Source organism: Diabrotica virgifera, chromosome 2 (assembly GCF_917563875.1).
Source record: "Diabrotica virgifera virgifera chromosome 2, PGI_DIABVI_V3a".
NCBI classification, from domain to species: domain Eukaryota; kingdom Metazoa; phylum Arthropoda; class Insecta; order Coleoptera; family Chrysomelidae; genus Diabrotica; species Diabrotica virgifera.
The window spans coordinates 253,823,070-253,845,778 of NC_065444.1; the positions used below are offsets into that span (position 1 = coordinate 253,823,070).

The 22,709-nt window shown below is 32.7% G+C and overlaps 1 protein-coding gene across 1 annotated transcript in view; it reads left to right on the forward strand.

Moving 5' to 3' along the window:
• LOC126880548 (neuronal calcium sensor 2) overlaps positions 1–22,709 on the forward strand; it is a 437,164-nt gene that overhangs the window by 154,657 nt on the left and 259,798 nt on the right. The window lies entirely within an intron of this gene.

Genomic DNA, 22,709 nt, shown 5'->3' on the forward strand with positions numbered 1-22,709 from the left:
TTTTGTTAGCAACTCATAAGAGATTATGAAACTGATTTTTATTTTGATAAAAAACAGTGGCGTGACATTTTTTAATGTAATAAAATTATATTTTGGTCAATATCAACGGTTCAAAAAAAGGTAGATAATAAATTATTTTCATTAAATTATAGAGAAATTTATCCTCTTTTAAAATATATAAAAATTAATATATCATTACATTTGTTTTTTTTGAAAAAAGCTCAAAAATTTGCTACCATTTCAGTTAACGCCATCTAGCGGCGACAGCAAACGTCAAAAATTAAAAACCAAATAAGCGTTTTGTAGTGCAAATTATGCTCTTTTATATGAGCCTAAGTTTGCTAAAATCGGTCAAAAGAAACGGAAGAAATCTTGGTTTGTTTAAAAAAACAATTGAACTTCTCCCACCGCTTTATTTTGATAGATAGAACAAAACGTTTTAGACAAAAAATGTAGGGAAATGGTCTGTTAATATGAAAATGATATCATCGATAAACTTTCATTAGACAAAATTCTATGAAAATCGCATTTTTCTACTATGTGTTGGTTGTTACGCCCTCTAGCGGACGTTTGACAAACTCGAAAATAATTTCCAGCAATTTCTCTTGGCGACTTTTATCATGATTTTTTTTTCTCAATTCTATACGACCAATATCTTATGAGATATGGCCGCTCGCTACCCTTAACTGATCACCCGGTACAAAGGCGCATAACTGTGTTCATTTTGCATCCCATAATCTGAACCTAGTGTTAAATGATGCCTTTGCTGGTGTACAGGAGTTTTTTTACGATATAATTAAGAGATTATATGTTTTTTGTGCAAGTATTAAAAGATGGGATGTACTATGTACTATTATGACTTTGAATTTATCGCGTTTACAAACACGTAAAAAGGTTATGTGAAACCCGGTGGTCATCTAGGCATGATGCTGTTATGGCTTTGCGTCGAGCTTTCTGACAATTAATGAAATCTTTAACGAAAATTTCACTGCTATCAAAAAACTGAAAAATTAGAAGCTAATGCATTATTAGAGCATATGAATAATTTTTAATTTGCGGTTAACATTACTATTCAATCTAAAATACTTAATAACTTTATTCATCTAACATCAAAACTTTTGCAATCTAAAACGGCAGAGTTAACCTTTAACTTTTTGAAAAAACTCGTGATAATCTTCGAGAAATGAGAAATTCGTTTTCCGAAATTCTATCAGAAGCAGCAGGAATAGCAGAATATTGGGGATTATACAGGAATTTAAAAATAAATGGATAAAACGTATAAAACAATTTATGATGAGCTCAGCTGCGACGAAAAAATAACTTGTAGCAAAAAAGTTTTGAAGTTAATGTTTTCAATCTAAATTTAGATATAGTATTGCGACAACTTACTAATAGGTTTGTCGGATTAAGAGACATGAAGGTATATATGTTTTCATGTCTATTCCCAAAAACTCTATTAACACTAACTGATGAAGACTTATTAAAGAAAGGCCAAATATTGTTATTTACACATATTTTAGTAATTATACTGTTATCATTTGTCGTTATGTTTATAGTACGGGGGCCCACAAAAATTGTCGCGGGGAGGCCTCGCAATCTTCAGCTACGCCACTGGTTCAGGGGTGAAAAAGAAGAGAAAATTGAGCGTGATTTTTAATTTCAAATATCTCATTTAAAATAAACTTTTTGTTTATTCTAAGAGACTTTCAGCCCTCGGTAATAATGTAATTTTTCATTCTGCGTTAAAATTTTTCAAAAATATTGATTAGTTTTTTTTAGAATTTTGCGCCTACTCTCTTATTATTTAAAGTGACAAATACAAATGTACAGCCACAAATTTTATTTTAACGTTAACGTTTGACGTTTCGATTTCAACTTCGAAAACATTTCATAGCTTTTTTTTCGTTAACAAGTTTTTTTAACCACTATCCAAGTTTCATCACAAACAGTTTAATTAGATTTCGATTAGTGAGCAGCAGCTGCCTCTAATCCAATAACAATACCCTCTAACCCTGAATAGACCCTTTTATTTGCTCGTTTTGTGCAAAAAATTGATTTTATATTCACATTGTGGACCACTTTCTCCGCACAATAACATATGAACCCAATATGTTGCCACGGCATTACTTCGATAAGACATAAAACAAAGGGAAAACCCCTAAATCTTCCCCTAAATTCCAAAATTTCCTTCTTTGTTTCCACTTTTTCGTTCCCTAGGTAATATATAAAGCCAAGTTTCTATAGAGAAATATGGAATCCCGATACTACACTAAACAAACTGAAAATTGAAATCTATAAATCACGCAAGAGGTTTTTCTTTTTTTGTTTTATAAAAATACGGAGGTAGATTTTTTGGGAATCTAAAGACGGTTTCTCAGAAGGAAGCTTATTATGAACGTGGCAATATGTGGTATCTTATTATTTAGTTTATTTCACATGAATTCGTATTTTGATGAAAACTGTTTTTTATATGCCTGTATCCCACACACAAAAAAAATTAATCAACAGCAAGCTGAAAATTTGTAAATAGCAAAACGGTTTCTAGTCGGACAAACTTTAATGTACGGGAACACTGGAACAGGGGAAGATTTAATTGTGGAACAGGTTACAGGTTTCGAACATCAGACTAAGAAAGCGTCCCTTGTATTTTGTTTACAGAACTTCCAATTGATTTGTTACCCTTTCATTAAACTCTCATGCAAAAATCAGCCTGCTATTTACCACCAATATAATTCCTGTCATTTTATATGTTCTACGTGTCGGACTTATTAAAATGCCCAACATATTTGTCCGACAAACATTTTTTCATATATTATATAAAGTTTGCTGTTGAATAAACTTAAAAACAACCTGCTAGTTTTCAGAATCATAAATTTCCATAATTAAAATCACGTTCCACAATTAAAACTTCCCCTGTTCCAGTATTCCCATACACAAAAATTTGTCCGACTAGACACCGTTAAACTATTAACAAATGTTCAGCTTACTACTATTCAACTTTATTTTGGTACGCGGGATTCAGGCCTATTATACTTTTTTGCACGATTGATCATTTTTGACTGTTTACCGTGACAGATTTTACGTCAGTAGGTGACATTTACTAGCAACTCGACGGTAAGTAATCCAACTCGACGGTAAGTACTCCAACTCGACGCGACGGTAAGTAATTCACTTACCGTCGAGTTAAAAAATCTCTTAATTTTAATTTATTTTTTGAAAGAATAAAGAAAACTAACGAATTATTTATTAATATTGAAACTTATGGTACAATTTGTTAAATTATTTTGCAGAATTTCTAAATATGGAACTTTATCGTCTGGTTTATTAACGACTGTAAAAGTACGCTGGATGTTCGTTTTTGTATTGGGTACTTTTACAATCATTAAACCATCGGTTTGTTGGATGTCATTCATAGTAATATTATGTAATTCTTCTCTTCTACAGGCACCAGATATTCCCAATATCATTGCGACCTACAAATTATGAAAAAATCTTCATTAGAGAATTTCTTTTACCTAAACTAGCTTATATTACCTTGTGAACTAGAAATTCTTCATCCGGTGCTTCCATCAGAAATTTTTCAAATTGCTCCCGTGTAAAAATGCTGGCTTTCTTAGGCCTATAGCCAACATTTTTTCTCTTCAAATACGCGATCAAAGTCGAAAACTTGGAAATATCAATGCCATCATAAAGAAAAACGGTGGATTTAATCATTGAATATTCTGCCCAGAGGCTTCCAGGAGCTTTCAACTGCATATGTCTTTGAACGAAATATGCCAATAGAGTCTTTTCTTCGATTCTTAAATTCTTGCCATCGCACCATTTTTTAAAACTTTGGTAGGTATTTTGATAACGGATTTTGGATTTTTAGGGAACTTGCACATTTTTTTTTGTTACATAATAATGTTCAGTTTTGTTTAAAAATGAGATTTCCAAAATTTCACGCTTCAAAAACTCGTAATAACTTAGAAATACATATTTAAAGTCTTCTGCGGTATAAAATAGTTCATACGACCCGTGACGTCACATAGTTTTACATTAGTTATTATTATGGTTATATTTCGCTGTGTCTAGGTACACTCTAACGTGTACGCAAATAAAAAAGTTAGGTACACGCGAATTAAACTTGATCAAGCCAGTGACTGTAATTTTGGTACATGCTATTTTGATATGTTTAGTGTTTGTTTGATAGAAAAATACTTGTTAAGGGAAGGGAAGCAGAACTATTTAGATGTTTCAAACTTAATTGTAATAAATCAATGTATATATAAAAGTATATATTTAGGTTAGCAAAATAAATATATGTATTTAGTTGATATGACACCTACAAAATATTGCTAAAATAAGTTTTATACGTAAGTTAATTATTATAATCAACTATTCTAAATGGGAAATAAGCCACAATTTAACTAAAAAATTTATTTTATTAACGTTTCGACGTCCAAATCGGATGTCATTGTCAAAATACAAAAATTAGTCAGATTAAATAAATTATTAGAAAAATTTTTTACTAAGCAACACCATTTTTGTTTAATTTAATAATATTTTGTATTTTGACAACGACGTCCGATTTAGACGTCGAAACGTTAATAAAATTATTTTTTGGTTAAATTGTGGCTTAGTTCCCATTTAGAATAGTTGATTACAAAAATGCCACAAGGATAATAGCTTCAGAACAAGTTAGTTATTATTGTGAAAGCTTTAGGCCTTCTTTTTATTTTAATCTTTTACGGTAATACATACTATTTCATTTGTAACATATATATTAATTTATAGTCTCTTATCTTTTTCGTACTGTTTTAAAATGTTCTTAAACTCATTAAAAGAACTAAATAATTGTCCACACTCCGTAGTTAATTTAAAAACAAATACTAAACAAATAAAAAATAAGAAATCACTGACACTCTAACTTTTTTATTTGCGTACACGGTAACGTATACCTAGACACAACCTTATATTTAGGTATATTCTTCTTCTCCTTCTTTAGTTTATTGGCCTCCACCTACTTGGGTATTTGGCAAGCTCATCGTCGTGGAATAAGTCAAAAATATTTATATTCTAATGACATTTATCGTATGTCATTGTAATAATATATACCAGTTTGTTAAAATTGTAGTTTTATACTATTTTTGAAGGAAAGGAACAAAGGTTTACTATTGAAAATAAAACCATTTTGTAAAAGTACGAATTTTTCTATGAATAGTTCAAACGATCAAAAACACTTGTAACGTCACATAAATGTATTTTCTACTGACGTTTATAACGTCTAATTTAAAATTCTGTTTACTTTATTGGAAAAATGTAAATGTAAAGCCAAGTGACGTCACGAAGCGTTTTGGACCACCTGTTTTAATTTGAATTTTTAATCGTCTTTAGGGGCCAAACGAAAGACAAACAAAACTTTTTTATCTTTGATACATGTTTTAAATTATGTTGTGTTGTGATTTATAACATTTTTTTCGAATTTAAAAATTTATGCAAGTTCCCTATTGCGGAACACCCTTCTTCCCAAGCCCGTTCAATTTCTTCAAATTCACTTTCGCTCATATTTTAATTTATAATAATCAAAATTGTACTTAAAATTATTGACAACTAAATAAAAACTTAATTCTCCATTGTTGTTATGCACCCTAGTTACTACCTAACAACCAAAGTATCTATCTTGATAAAATGAATGAAACTAGTCAATATGACGAAAATGTTTAATTTTATAATTTATAATGGTATCAATCGTGCAAAAAACGTTATAAGCATGTCGAACGTTAAGGGTAACCGATCTCAGACAATAAGCCCATGGTCAGGGGGCATCCCCCCACCGACAATGTAACTATATATTGTCATCCAAAGTATACAAAATGTAATTTGCTCCCCCCTAAAAATTTTTATATGGGCACCCATCCAAAAACCAGCTTAGAGCTGATATTATATGACATACAATATAGTAAAAAAATAAAAACAGAATTGCAAATTACAACGAATTACTTTGCAAAACATTCGAATCATAATTTGCCTTGTTTAGGACGAATGTCGACATTTATTTAAAATCGGTATTGTATCGGCAAAGTTAACTTTTTAACTACTTTTTGTTTAAGTTTTACATGATTAATTTTTAGGGACTAAACAAAATAAAAATGTTCTGTATCTCATGAAAAATAAATACAATTTACGAAACGAATTCCAAAAACAAAACAAAGCTGTAGGAAAAAGAGGAGGAAAATTCTAATTGTGTTTTCCTCTGAACTGAGCTGAGAGCTTTTAAAATTAGTTTTCTTCTCGCGCGTGATGAAAATACCAGAAAGAATATAAAATTCCGTTGTTTAAGTTAAAAAATAAAATTTTATTACTAGAAGTGTTTTATTTATGTGCTGTATTTAACGGTGCATATTTACGCGTTCACGACCGAAACTACCAATATATTATATGTGCAGTGTGTCCCGGACAAAAAAGATTATAATACGAGGCTTGTTTTTTTTAGTTTTGCATATAGCCGCTTAGAGGGCGCCACCAATAAAACCTTCCAGCACAAATGTAACCCCAATAAATATATTGCTCGAAAATGTTCTCGGCTAAGATCCATTTTTCGACCGACTTCCTAATTTTAAAAATTCACTGTATCTACACGACTTGTTTATGTAGCATCACATCAGTCAACTATTTCCCGCTGGTATTGCGAATTTCAACGTGGTCGTCCAGTCCCAGCGACGAATCCAGGCCAGGTCCACCCAAAACAGCAGTCACACAACAAAACATTGATGCGGTTCGTCAGCTAATTAAGGATGACGTCAGCTAATTAAGTAACATACCGGGAGATAGAGGCATCTTTGGGAATTGCAAAGACCTTAATCCAAAAGAACATAAAGAACTGGGTGTTACGACGTTGGTTTCCCGTTAGATCCCTCATTTGCTCACAGAAAAGCGAAAAGCGGTTCGTGTCAATTGGTGTCGAAAAATGTTGGGACGTTTTAACAAAGGAAACTCAAGAAACGTTTATTAGCATTGTTAGTGGCGATGAATCTGGATTTACTCCTACATACCGGATAATAAACGCCAATCCGCTTTGTGGATGTTTCACGATGAAGAAATCCCAACAAAAGTGATCCGTTCTCGAAGTGTGTCAAAGAAAACGGTCGCAACTTCTATGTCAAAATCTAGTTTTGTGTTTACGAGAATAACCGTTTGTTTACGAGAAGTTATGGAGAAACTCCGAAAAAGCAACGCACAACGGCGAATCATCCTGCATCAGGACAGTGCAATTGTTCACAATGACCAAAAAACAATAGAGTTTTTGGAACTTCAAAACATCGAATTGTTAAACCATCCACCGTATAGCCCCGACCTAAATCCCAACGACTTCTTCACGTTCCCAAAGATCAAAAATTCAATGATTTCGCGGCGATTCCAGTCGTCAGAAGAAGCCATTGATGTCTTTAAAAAAATGATATTGTAGGTGTAAACTGAAAACTGGAATAACTGTTTTATCAATTGGTTTGAACGTATGCAAAAGTGTATCAATCTTGGTGGGACGTATTTTGAAAAGCAATAGAGTATGTACTGTAAGCCTATATTTTGTCTTTAAGGCGTAATGCAAAACCAAAAAGACAACCATCGTACTACTGGATAGCCGTTACTGCGTGCAAGTTAAAAAAAAACATATTTTTTATAATCTGTGCTTCGAAACAAAAACAACAGCTATACAACTGGTTAAAAATAATGAGATTGGATAAAAGTCATGGGCAAATTGCAGAATAGGTTTAATAGAAATTTAAAAAAAGAAACGCAAAGCCGTGAGCCCACGGAATGTGGAGCAATGCTCTTCGCCAGTTCACAGTGGCAAAGAGAAATAGAACATTTTCCTTTTCACTATGTCTTTACCGTTTAAGCCAAACCATTTACACTCCGATGATTTGGAATATGAGATTTCAATCAGGGACGTTGAGGTTCCATCAACGATTGAAGGTAAGGTAGAAATTCTTAGAGGACTGCTGGCACAGGAGACTGGAAATAGGAGTTTCTTTGACATAAAAGTGGAACTTCCTTTCAAGGACGACTATAGTGCTGCTAGTAGCACCTTAACACAATTAAGCGGGACAGTCGATAAATTTTCTGGTGCAGCAAGTACTCCAGCCTATCAAGAGCTTTCCGATCGTCTCCCTTTCAGGAAGGATTTATCGCCTAAATGCAACAACTGAAGACGAAAACAAATTGAAAAAGGAACTACGCAGTAAGCTTCTCCTTCTAGAAGACTCTTTAGTTGAAATGTCACCTCAATCTTTAACAGAATCCCTACTTCGACATCGGGGAGGTAAACGTTTATTACGGCAAAAGCTGGAAGGCAGTCTTTCCAAAACTGGACTGAGCTTGTTACAGCACTTCGAAGTACTTACCTACCAGAAGACTACGAAAGGAACTTTTGGGAACAAATAAGGACAACTAAACAAGGTCTCAGAGAACCAGTTAGTACCTTTATTGCTAATTTTGAAGCTCTATTTCACCAGCTTTCTACCAAAGTGCCAGAAGAAACTATGGTCGCAGAGATCAGACGTGGTCTCTTGCCAGATTATGTAAAGGCATTAGTCTTGCATGATGTTCCAACAGTGGCAGAGTTAGTTAAGTACAACCGTAAAGTCGAGTCAGCCCTCTCTCTTACTTCTTCGACATCACAGCAGAATATCTTTCCCAAAAAACAACGTGAAACTAATTCCATGCAAGTAACGTGCTGGAATTGTGGAAGAATAGGACACTCTTACTCTACTTGCCGATCGCAGAGAGTTTTGTTTTGGGTGTGGAGAACAAGGTGTCGTGAAAAGTAACTGCACTTTCTGTTCAAAAAACGAACAGTCTGGCATCAACAGCAACACGTCAGAAGATCCTTCTTCCAACAGGGAACCACAGGAAAAAGGAAAGAACATCCCTGGAAAATGTTTCCAGAAAAATTCAGAATCCTAAACAATCCACATACCAATAACGTACCTAAATCTTCTTTGCCTATACCTAATACTTCTTTACCGAAATTGCCTAAATTTGATGTTAATTTATCTGTATCTTCAAAAGACAATTTATCTCCTATATCTTTAGAAACAAATATATCTTCCAATGCAAATTTCGCAGATAGTCATTATCATCATCCAGCCTTCTGCATCCAAAGTTGAACATACGCCTCCCTTAATTTCTTCCAGTTCTGTCGGTCTTGGGCTTCCTGCCCTCAGCAACCCTTTTGACGTCATCTGTCCATCGTGTAGGTGGTCTACCTCTACTTCTTCTGTCTGCTGAAAAACACTGAAATACTGAAAGAAAAAGAGAGCAAGGTTGGCGCGCCACGTTACTGTGAAATTAATGAATATTTACTGTTTAATAAATTCACTCGACCTATCCCAAAATGTGGTCCGACCATTCCGATTAAGCGTGTATCCTCGAGTATCGAGTATTTGCTTTAGTTTAATCTGTTTTACGCCACCAGTGCTGCCTGGCGGTCAAAATTTTAGTAAGTTGGTTAACGCATACAATAAAAATTCCAGCACAACTTTGTTGGACCACTCCATAGTGTAAGTACCATGGCACTGATCGTACCAGCCCCTAACCGCATCGGAAGTGTTAGAATTGTAAGTACCTGCTGTGTATCATCTTCTGACTTTTTTTGAACCGTGTTGATTTATCGACAAATGACGAAAACACGAATATTGAGGGAAAACACGGTATTTCGGGTTGCGTTGGTTCCCGTCTTTAGCTTTTGTCTTTTTCTATTTTTCTTCCTCAACTGTAAACCGATGAAGAGCGCTGTATCACGTTCCTTTGGATCGCGGCTTAAGGATGAACTGAATTAGACTAATTATGGAAGGCCTGATATTGGTAAATCGGTCAATAGACATAATGGGAATAAGCGAAATCAGATGGACGAACTCTGGGGAATATAACACTAGTGATCATCACATATATTATTCAGGTAATCCCAGCGGAAGACACGAAACTGGAGTGGGTATTATATTAAATTAAGAAACTGCCAGACGTGTTAAACACTTTGTACCCATGTTGGAAAGAATGCTCCTCCTTAAACTTAACATCTACTCAATTATTATAGGCCCCTATATAGCTGACTATAATGGATTATCCAACATCTTAAAAAACCTTCTTAAAAAGAATTTAACTGTCATTATGGGTGATTATAATGCCAAGATTGGTAGAGGATAATCGGGAGAATTCATAGGACAGTTTGGGCTTGGATAAAGAAATTAGCGAGGAGACCGATTGGGTGGGTTTGTAGCAGAAGAAGAGTTTGGGACAGTTACTTCAAACTCCCATATAGATCATATACATAGTAATCACCTCAAAATACTCCAGGTCGCGTAGTAAGAATTCAAATAGAATCGCATTATGATTAATACAAGATACCAGATAACATCAGTCAATACACACTTAGGTGACTCGGGAGCCGATATCAAGTCTGACCATAGCCCACTGATTGGTAAAATTAGTCTCAAGATAAAGAAGATTCGACATGAAAGACCAACACAAAAAGAGTGTAAAATAGTATATACAGACATCATAAAAAACACGGTTATACAAATAAAGTAAATTTTGATATTGAAAAGTTGCATAGAGTTTAACAAAACTCTAGAGAAATTTCTGAAATCATAAAAAGTGAAGAAAAATCGTGTGAAAAAATGTACAACATTGTTTATGTTGCACTACAGCGATTGCAACATAAACGCGATTCATTCAATATGCACAAAAAAGTTACAGAAGCTGCAAGCTTATACAAGCCTAGAAAAGTGGTAGGAGATAACCCTTGAAAGAAATATATGGACGTAATTTTTGCAGATGAAGGACAGAATACCATTGAAGATAAGGCAGAATACATATCACTGATAATTGGTCCTTCACTATTTATAAAAAGGTTAGTGTGTGGTTTATATCTCTCTCCCTTTGAGTTGTTTCAGTAATTTTTAAGCTCCTTAGTATTTGCTCGTTGTCGTATCTTCTCTTCTTTCTTCTGCATATTGTGCCTGCCTTTTTTCATTTTTCTTAAAATCTTTTGCTCCTTTCTCGTGTTCTTCTTTGAATACACTGCACATGTAACTAGTTCATTTCTTGCTTGTTTACATTCTTTGTCACAAAAAAAAGTTCATTAATAGCAAGCTGAAAATTTGTTAATAGCTTAACGGTGTCTAGTCGGACAAACTTTGATGTATGGGAACACTGAAACAGGGGAAGTTTTAATTGTGGAACAGTTTAAAAATTTGGAACGTCAGATTACGAAAACGTCCCATGTATTTTGTCGGACAGCACATCCAATTGATTTGTTACCCTTTCATTAAACTCTCATGCAAAAATCAGACTGCTATAACTAACCAACATGATTCCTGTCATTTGACATGTTCTTCGTGTTCCACTCATTAAAATGCCCAGTTGGTGATAAGCACCAGCCTGATTTTTGCATGAGAGTTTAATGAAATGGTAACAAATCAATTGGAAGGTCTGTCCGACAAAATACATGGAACGTTTTAGTAGTTTGACGTTCCAAATTTTTAACCTGTTCCACAATTAAAACTTCCCCTGTTCCAGTATTCCCATACATCAAAGTTTGTCTGACTAGACACCGTTAAGCTATTAACAAATTTTCAACTTGCTATTAATCAACTTTTTTTTGGTACGCGGGATCCAGGTCTAATAGTTTTATATATTTGTACGTCTTGTTATAGTCCAGGGCGTATCTGTTTTGAGATGGACGTTGAGAGGTGACTCAAATTTTTTTGCAGAGATTGCTTGAAAATAAATCAAATAATAATATTTGAGTTATCCTCCCTCTCAAAAAGGTCCGGAACATTGTTTAAATAATCAAAATGTCAAAAATTAAAGGAAAAATTCAAATTTTTTCTTCGTTTTTTGATTATAACTTTAAAAGTATTCATTTCCAAGAAAAGTTGTGCTGACATAAAAGTTGCGTAATTAAATTTCCTACAATATAGAATTAGCTAAAAATTTTAAAAATAGTCACCCAAGTTGCAAAATAGCAATAATTGCGAAAAAACCATACAAAAACAAGTATTCGCATTTTACGTTTTTCAACCATTTATGCTACACTTAGGACCTTCATATTTCACCTAGAAAAACTTTATGATACAGTAATATAATACTGTAAATTTCATTAAGATCGGTTCAATAAATTTGGCAAAATAAATTTTGCAATCCAGCTTTCGCAAACAAAATTCATTTTTTCAAAATGTTACAGGACTGAAAATAAAGCAGATAGCAAGTTGAATTTTTTTTTGCTTATATAAGCGTACTGTACCTTTCATTTGCAATTTTCAAAATTAAAATCTATTAATTACCATGGCGTCAGAAAATTTTTGAAATAAACAATAATTTTTGGTGCTGCGCGCAGGACAGCGGTGTTCGATTCACACAAGTTGATTTCCACCAAAATTTCTTCCAATCTTTATCTAATATATTATTTTCTTACTCTATATTTTGTTGTATTTTAATATTTTAATTCCACAAAAATCAAACTAATTTTATTATTGTTTGTGAAATATTGTTTAAACAATTGCATATGTTTAAAAATAATAAACTTTTATTATTTAAGTTAAAATATATGAACAAAGAAAGTTTTTGCTAATAAAAGTGTTATTTCAAAAGTTAGAGGATGTGTTTTTATTTTGCAATAAACAAATTTATTTATTTATATCGAAATGTGATGTAAATTAAAATGTCATCATCATCATTCTCTTTGTAATGTAAATTAAAATGTATCAATCATTATCAAAGGTCATTGGAATGCCCAATCAGAGCAAACTATCCGCTGTCCTGCGCGTAGCACCAATAATTAATGTTTATTTAAAAAAATTCCTGACGCCGAGGTGTTAATCGATTTTAATTTTTCAAAATTGCAGATGAAAGGTACACTTCTATGTGCAAAAAAATGTTCAACTTGCTATCTGCTTTATTTTCAGTCCTGTAACATTTTGAAAAAATGAATTTTTTTTACGAAAGCTGGATTGCAAAATCTATTGAACCGATCTTAATGAAATTTAGAGTATTGTTTTATTGTATCATAGAGTTTTTCAGAGTGAAACATGAAGGTCCTAAGTGTAGCATAAATGGTTGAAAAACGTAGAATGCGAATACTTGTTTTTGTATGTTTTTTTCACAATTATTGCTATTTTGCAACAAGGGTGACTATTTTTTAAATTTTTAACCAATTCTGTATTATAGGAAATTTAATTACGCAACTTTTACGTCAGTACAACTTTTCTCGGAAATGAATAGTTTTAAAGTTATAATCAAAAAACCAAGAAAAAAATCGAATTTTTCCTTAATTTTTTAACATTTTGATTATTTAAACAATGTTCCGGACCTTTTTGAGAGGGAGGATAACTCAAATATTATTATTTGATTTATTTTGAAGCAATTTCTGCAAAAAAATTTGAGTCACCTCTCAACGTCCAAATGTACTAATATTTTTACAGATGCGTCCTGGTCTATTAGTTGTCTCGATTTTATAAGGTTTTGAAGGGCATAAAGACATCTGTTGCCGGTTTGTATCCTATTGTTTATTTCTTGTGATCCGTTATTGTTTTCAGTTATTGTTGTTCAAAGATTCTTAAAATCTCTAACGCGCTCAAAGTTAAAGTCATCGATGGTGATGTTCTGACCGATCTTGTCTCTGTATTGGTTATTGCGGATAATATACATTCTAGAGTACAAGGTTATTCTAGAGTAAAATTTATTAAAAACAAGAATTATTATTGCATATCTTAATTTGGAGACGTACGTTATAACAAAATGCAGAAAATATTTTTGGTGTAAGAATAAACATTTTAAACTACATATTTACAAAAACGAGTGACTGCTTTGTTTGTTATTCTTAAAAAGATTTATGCTCTGTTAATAAAAGAAGTTGTTATTAAAGTATCAATTGTTTTGTTCTGTTTTAATTTTAAAATACGACGAAACGTAAATTGACTGCATTGAAAATAGCTCACAGAACTGCCGAACTTATTTTTTATTGGGAGTATCAGATGATAAAAGGTTTAAAAATATAAAATATTGTAGTGTATAAAACTCAATTTATCTTCAATTATTAGCATTTGGATTTCGTAATTTTTCTTGATTCTATAATTCTTGGTAAACCTTGTTTTGTCATTCTTTTTATTGCTGTTTCGAATGCCTTGAGGTAAGTTTGGTTTTATTCTCTCCGTGAGGTAGCAGTAATTATGAATGATGTGTCCAAGACTCTTTGCAGAAGAATAGATCACATGCCATAAGTCAGTTAAAAAAATATCCGTAGGGGCGCTTACATCGAGGTTTGGTATTAAATCATAACCTCATATTATTCAGATATACATTTCAATACATTTTTGTGGATTTTCAGCCATAGTTCCACAGAGTTTAAAATTTGTGAAATTAGTGAGTTACCTATGCTGTACCTGTGCTTTGTCAATAAATAACTATTTTTTTTTATTTTCTGTTTCATAGTTAACCAATATCATAACACAAATTAAATCTTGTTTAAGACTTATATTTTCCATTTTTCTGAATGGAAAAAAAGCAAAAACCATCTTTTGCTTTTATATTTTCCAAGTTTAAAATAAATTAGTTGATAAATAGTAAGGAGTCCCAAGTCCCAAAATATTATAGTATGTGAAACTAATAAAAAATAAATGCTGTCCCACCAGGAATTCAATTGATCAATAAATATGTAGATCTATACCTAAATAGCAAAATAATTTTCACAAAGTGTTACTTATTCTATTTTTAAAATTATTATATTATATTATATTTATATTATATTATTTATATTTTATTATATTTATATTTATATTTATATTTATATTTATATTTATATTTATATTTATATTTATATTTATATTTATATTTATATTTATATTTATATTTATATTTATATTTATATTTATATTTATATTTATATTTATATTTATATTATATCATATATTATATTGCATTTTATTTTATTAACAACATCAGAATATGCCGACGACACCGCGGTCATGGCTGACGAAGATCTTCAATTCCTTATAGATCGAATCACTAGAGAATGCTCCAATAACGGACTTAGCATAAATACAACAAAAGCAAAGTTACTTGTGGTTAGCAAACAAGACGTCGGTCCTATGCAACTAATTGTCAGTAATGAACCGATAATAAAAGGTTAACCATTTTAAATACCTAGGATGTTGGATAAACGAGACACTAAATCCGGATGAAGAAATTAAAACTCGTATAGAAATTGCAAGAGGAGCATTTATGAAACTTAGATCTACTCTGAGCAACTCTCAGATGAATTTACAACTAAGAATCAAGTTCCGAAAATGTTATGTGTATCCTGTATTACTATATGGATGTGAAACCTGGATCATGAAGGTTAACATGATGAACAAATTAGAAGCCTTCGAGATGTGGTCATATCGTAGAATGCTCAGAATATCTTGGGTTCAACGCATTTCAAACAGAGAAGTCTTAAACAGAGTAGGTCAAGGCGAAGGTGACTTAATCAAGATAATAAAAAAGAGAAAACCTGAATATCTCGGGCATATAATGTGAGGTAGCAGATACAGGATGCTGCAGTTAATAGTCAATGGAAATATCGACGGAAAAAGTGGAATTGGTAGGAAGAAATATTCATGGCTCCGAAACCTTCGTCAATGGACTGGCTTATCAGCTGATCAACTATTACATGCCGCACAAGATCAAGAACTATATCCGCAAACTGTCATGGAAGCTGCCCACGCCTAAAATTTGGGCACTGTACTTAAAGAAGATGAAGTAGAAGTATTTTATTTTTTTTTGCCAATCCTATCATATTTTCAACAATGATTCTACGATTGGCAATGGCCCTTGTTTTTATGATTTCTTCTTCTGTTAACTCAGCTATTTTTTTTAATGAAAGTATATTTAAATGTGTTCCCTTTTCCTCTAAAATATCTGATATATCAAAACCCCTGTCCGCTAAAACATCTCCTTCTTCAATAATTCCTAAAATTCCGCATTCTACTGTAATTTTTCTATCTGAAATTCTGCCTCCATAAACATCAGATACATTAGGTATATAATTTTTACTTTTTCAGAACATGTTGTCAGTATTTTAAAGGTATTGGTTCCATAATAATATGAATAGGTTGCCTGTTGTATAATAAGGTCATTGCTTTGGTCTATTGGAATTTCGGTACGGTACAGGCAGTCCAGAATAATTTTGTACTGGTCTTCTGAAGACACAAAATTGCAAGACAACTAAGAAACGAGTACCAAAGAATGTAAATAAATGGCAGAATAAAATAAGGTTATGTTTTAATACCAAACCCTGACGCCAGCGCCACCTACATGCATGTGATCTATTATTCGTAGAGAATGCCGGAACTACTATGTTCAAGGACTAACTCCAGACTGTCCCGTTCCTTAAGTGCTATAAAAAGCTCTATGTCGATGACCATTTTATTGATAAGACTCATAGTCTCAGATACGATATAAGGTCGATTTGCACCGATCTGTTTAATGCATAAATATTATTGGATATGTAATTTAGCATGTTAACACTTACAAAAAACAAGGGTTGCCCGGTCTAATCTTGTTCTACCTATAATTAATTAATAGTTAAAAAATGACATTGTTTTTGTAAATTTAAGAAAAATTTCGACCCGGGCAGATATAATTTCAGATTTTTAAGGTCATTCTAAACAAAAAAGGTCTTTCGTATTTTTTTTCTTAAGTTGATCGTTTTCTAGTTATAAACAATTTAAAACTGAAAAAAGAACGAAAGATGACGATTTTCAAGGCTCAAAAACGTAAGCATAAAATATCATTTTTGAAATTACGAAGTACCTAAACCTTATTCTAGTTCAAACCTTATTCTATCAGTTCTTGATAAGTCTTTTGGACTTATTTCATTGTGAAATATTGTTTTTTAATTGTTAATGCCCGTCTTCCCATGAGAAATTTTTCTCATTAACAATTAAAAAAATATGTTTTAGAATAAAACATTAAAATTCATATCGAGACCTGATAGAAAAAGGTTTGAACTTGAATTTATGTACTTGATGATTACAAAAATGATATTTTTTACTTGTGTTTTTGAGCCTTGAAAATTGTCATTAGACTAAGAGCCGCTATAGGTGAAAATTCTTGAATCATTTTAGGCACGACGGGACCCTATAACTTAAATAGTAGAACCTAAAAGAAAACGTTTGAACACTGTGCCGTCACTTTTCAGTGGCACATGCGTCTACAGTGGCGCATCAAACTTTCCACTTATGGACGGGATACATAAATTAAAAAATACCCTCCCTAATTACCAGAATTTAATTTTTTTCATTTTTTTAAGTTTTATGTGATTAAGACATAAGATTCATCGTAATTTTAACCCACCACCCCCTTCTCCCTGCCCCCACCATCAAAAACTTTATTTTTCGATTTTATTTTTTTTTTTTTTGGTGGGATGCAATCAATTTTAAAATTTCAAAAAATTTACACGCATAGTTAAGGGTTTTATAAAACACGTCTATTTTTATAGACCTGTAGGTTGAGTGTACATAACCTCAAAAAAATTTTTAAATTTTTTTTTGAAAAAAAGTATAAACCTAACTTTTTTTTGGGGATAGCTGCAGATCTAATTTTTTCTTAGTCTTGTGTATTTTATCAAACACTATATTTCTAATTTTTTTCAGATTTTTCTGTAACGTTGGTCACCTTCAAAAATCCAAAAAAACTGTTTTTTAAAGGGGTTTTGGGGGGTTTGAACGTGTTTTCTGATTTTTAAATATTCTAAAGAACTCAGTTACTTCAAGTTACATATAACCTATAAAAACAAAATTGATTTGATATATTATGAAGTCTATAAAATAGGGAAAATCCCCGAAAACCCCCCAAAAAACAGTTTTTTTGAATTTTTGAAGGTGGGGAGACTTACGGAAAAATCTGAAAAAAATTTAAAATATAGTGTTTGATAAAACACACAAGATTAAGAAAAAATTAAACCGGCAGCTATTCCTCAAAAAAAGTTATACGCTTTTTTGAAAAAAAAAAAATTCTTTTAATTTTTTGAGGTTTTGTACACTCTACCTATGGGTCTATAAATAATAGGCATGTTTTATAAAAGCCTCAACTATGCGTGTGAATTTTTTTAAATTTTAAAATTGATTGCATCCCAATAAAAAAAAATAAAAACGAAAAATGAAGTTTTTGATGGTGGGGGCAGGGGGAAGGGGGTGGTGGGTTAAAATCACGATGAATCCTATGTGTTAATCACATAGAACTTAAAAAAATAAAAAAAATTTAATTCTGTTAGTAAGTTCTGTTAACTTTTAATTTATTTATCCCGTCCTAAGTGGAAAGTTTGATGCGCCACTGTCGACGCATGTGCCACTGAAAAGTGACGGCACAGTGTTCAAACGTTTTCTTTTAAGGTTCTACTATTTAAGTTATAGGGTCCCATCGTGCCTAAAATGATTAAGAAATTTCACCTATAGCGGCTCTTAGTCTCTTTCGTTATTTTTTCAGTTTTAAATTGTTTATAACTTGAACACGATCAATTTTAGAGAAAAATTACAAAAAAAGACCTTTTTTGTTTAGAATTACCCAAAAAATCTGATATAATATCTGCCCGAGTCGATTTTTTTGTAAATTCATAAAAAAATGTCATTTTTTCATTATTAATTAACCCTCCGTTAGTCGCTATCGGTGTCATACACCGACGACAGAATTATTCATTCGGGATTTACAAAATAACTGTTTTTTTCTATCGCCACTTTCTGTACCTCTTCCTATCAACTAACCTCGTGTTAGTGTACATTCTTACCTACTTGGGTACAGTTGTGCGAGTTTTATAGCTATTTTCGGTGCAAGACTCCGTAGCGACTAACGGTGTGGTTATTACTTTATTGGCATAACTTGCAGTTCAGGTAAAGATTTAGCATTTTATTATTGCATTTTATCGGTAAGTTTTGGTCAAGTCTTATTTATAGATGTCCTTTGAAGCCGAACAAAAACGTTGGAATGGAATTATGGGAAATGGTTCTAATTGTCGGTCTCTGACACCGTAGCGACTCTTGATGCTCCGTTTATCCTAGCGACTAACGGAGGGTTAATTATAATTAGAACAAGATTAGATCGTTGTTCTGAAGCTATTTTCTTTGGTATTTTTGCGATTAACTAGTTTTGATGGGTAATTAACTAATTAACCATAATTAACTACCGAGTTCTACTCGGTAGAACGCAGTAGGATGTGGTTACCCATACTAAAAGAGGAAGTCAATAGAAAGAAAATACCTGGATTAGTAAGTCAATAACATATCGAGTTAGTACATATTTTATATTTTAGTATTGTTGATATATCTATGTATTATTAATATTATTTATAATTTAAAATAACATATTGTACATATTAAGGTCAGAATTTGGTATTAGTTTTGAGAGTAAACTAAAGTGAGACTTAATACTTACGATGTCAGGATAGTATTACGAGGTTTTTTCCTGGTTTTCCCTCGTGATTTACTATGGAATCTCTAGCGCGAGAATTTTACTGTCACCATTGCATGTGGTTGTCTTTTTAAAGATAGATCACATGTTTGATTTTTTTTTGTGACGGATATTCTTGAGTTGGGGTTGATTTCATGTAATCGAATGAACTATCTTTCAGTAAAGTCGTCCCAGGAACGCAACTCATAAATATTGGCAATATAATTTTAAAGTCTTATACTTTAAAATGTATAATATGTCTGAATTGCCGATATAAATGAGTCAGATTAAATAAATTATTAGAAGAATTTTTTTACTAAGCAACAACATTTTTGTTTAATTCATTAATATTTTTTGTATTTTGACAACGACACCCGATTTGGGCGTCGAAACGTTAATAAAATCATTTTTTAGAAAAATTGTGGCTTATTTCCCATCAAAACTAGTTAATTAAGATTAGATCGGGCAACTCTTGTTTTTTGTAATTGTTAACATGCTAAATTACATATCCAATAGTTTTTATCCATTAAACAGATCGGTGCAAATCGACCTTATATCGGATCCTCTACTGTCATTAACCTGGAGAAATATTACTTGCTGCTTTCTCCGAACAAAGATCAAAATGGTGCAATCTCCTGGAAAACGTGATCGTAACACAAAATAGTAGACCTTGTTAAAAACCATTTTAGAACCTTAGCCAAGACCCCACTGAAAGAGCTAACAGTTTATTAAAACTCCCATCTTCTTACAAATGGGAAAGCACATGGAAGAACAAAGAAGGAAAAACTATAAATGAGAGAGCATGGAACTAATCAGTTCTACAAATCCCTGGTATTAGCTATTTACGTGAATCAACGACGTTATTACTGAAAGATCTGGGGTAACTACAGTCTCAAAAAAGGTTCAACAACCAAGACTGCTCCAGCGGTAACCGGGGCGACCAGACGTGATAACGAAGAAATATGTGAAAGGTGAGGTATCGGAATGTCCTTCGACATACTTGAAAGGAGACAGTTATCGTGGTTCGGACATATGGCGAGAATGAGCGAAGGTAGAACTGTAAAGAGGCAGGCCAGCAAGAACGCGGATATTGGAAAGGCTTGCGCAAAAAGAAATATTGAGTGGAGAGAGGCAGAGACACTAGCTACTGACTGAAAGGCATAGAGACGTCTGATTTCTCCACTCACCTCGACACCGTAAGGTATAAGAGGACGTCTTAAGTAAGTACCAAGACTACAATGGTCACGTCAGATGTAGAAATTAGTACTGTGTAGGACGAAGGATAGAGCTGTTAGAGCTGTTAGAAGTTGAGGACAAGAGGTAGAAGAAAATCAAGGAGATGAAAGGACTGTGTGACAGACCAGATGAGAGGGAAAGGCAAATGAAGAAGACATGATGGACAGAAATGAGTGGTCTAGAAGAGTAAGGAATAGTGACATGTGAAAATGGAAAAGCTGAGCAAGAAGGTTGTTTTGGTTGCCCTAATACTTCTGTCTCTGTTGGAATTTTCTTTCACCCTCTTTGCAATTTGTTGTATAATTTAGGTTTAAAGTCATTTCCATTCTTGTATCCACTCTTTAACACGTTGACGGACAGAACGTCTATAGACGTCTCATTTCCATTGATGTAATGTGACAGAACGTCTAGACGACATTTTTAAAATAACGAGTTGTGACAAAAAATCGGTGTAAAAAATGTCACATTACATGTACAGTTACTTATAAAATGTGACACGACGACGTCCATGGTGGTCGTCCACATGTTTACAAAATCTTTTAAAAAACTCATTGTTTCCATAAACTATAAGCCGTAGTTTTCTATTCAACTTTGCAAAATACATAATATAGTGTCACAACACTTGCTTAAACATTTGACGCACTGTCCATCGACGTAAATAACATTTTCAGAATTTCCTAGTTCCTTGTTCAGAATTCCCTAGTTCTCAAATTTGTCTTGTTCTTTCTTCTTAAAGTCTTGACTGTTCTTGTATTTCTAATGTATTTTTAGTTTTGTTTGTGCCCACCTTTAGCGTACTGTTTTTGTTTTTGTCTTTCAATATTGAAAGAAAAATAGGGTTTATTATAAAAATACAGCTCTTCGTTATTTTGTAGTAATCTAGCACACTTCAAGTAAGTATATTTTTTTGACTTAAATAGAGGTAAATCTAGTTTATTCCGAATAACTTTTATTGAAAATATTTTTGTATACTTATGTTAAACCGAAACATTGGTAACGTACAAATTTTGTACACCCTGTATAATCAAGCTTGTAGGTTCGCGTTCTCGAAACAATTTCATTAAGTGAAACGTGTTGATTTAAATGGAACGATGTTTGGGTTTATTAATGTTATTAACAGAGCCGAAATTATTCCTGGCAAAATATGCCTAACATAACTTAGGTGAAACAATTCGTTATTACAATTTTGCAGTGACGTAACAAGAATATTTACATTTATATTATATGTTACTAAAAGTTATAGTTTGTTGTATATATTGGTAATACACTAGTTCCAACATTATTTTCATCCTGTATTCCTTCTCTCAATAATTGTTGTACCCAGCTCTTTATATTCTCAGTTTCGATATTGTAGGTTTCTTCTCTACATTCCCTCCTCTATATCCTATTTAAACGATGTTCGAGGTGTTTCTACTGATAGGAGCCAATTCTGTAATTTTTTCTTCTAATCTAAGAAAGATCCAAAGTAAGCGCGGTCCTGGTAGAAGTAGAATATCCTGGCTGAAAAATCAAAGACTATAGTACGGAAAATCGACTACATCAGTGCTGCTGTCAATATGGTCACGATAGCAAATATGGTAGCCAACATGATATCCAACAAACGCTAACGGTCATGAAACTAGAAGAAAAATAAGTTCTTCTAATGTCTTGAATCATCTCTATTGTCATATTCATATCATACTACATAATCGAATACTTACTTTTTTTTGCTTTACATAATCGAATACATCGGAGTTCATGTTCATGATGTAATGTTTATTTTAATTCATTTAAAGTTTTCTAAAACTAAAACACATTGTCCTTATACATAGCTCGGCTCTTTTTTCGGAAGTCTTTCAAGAATACACTGGAACTCTGGCGACGCCGACGTCGGGACAGCCGCAAACAAGGGCGTAATATTGGCCCCTCCTTAAGAGATGTTTCCACCTGGAACATCTTTGTCAGCACTGGAACTGGATGCTTTTATCGGCAACTGAATACTCTTTTAGAACTCCGTTGTACAAACGAGA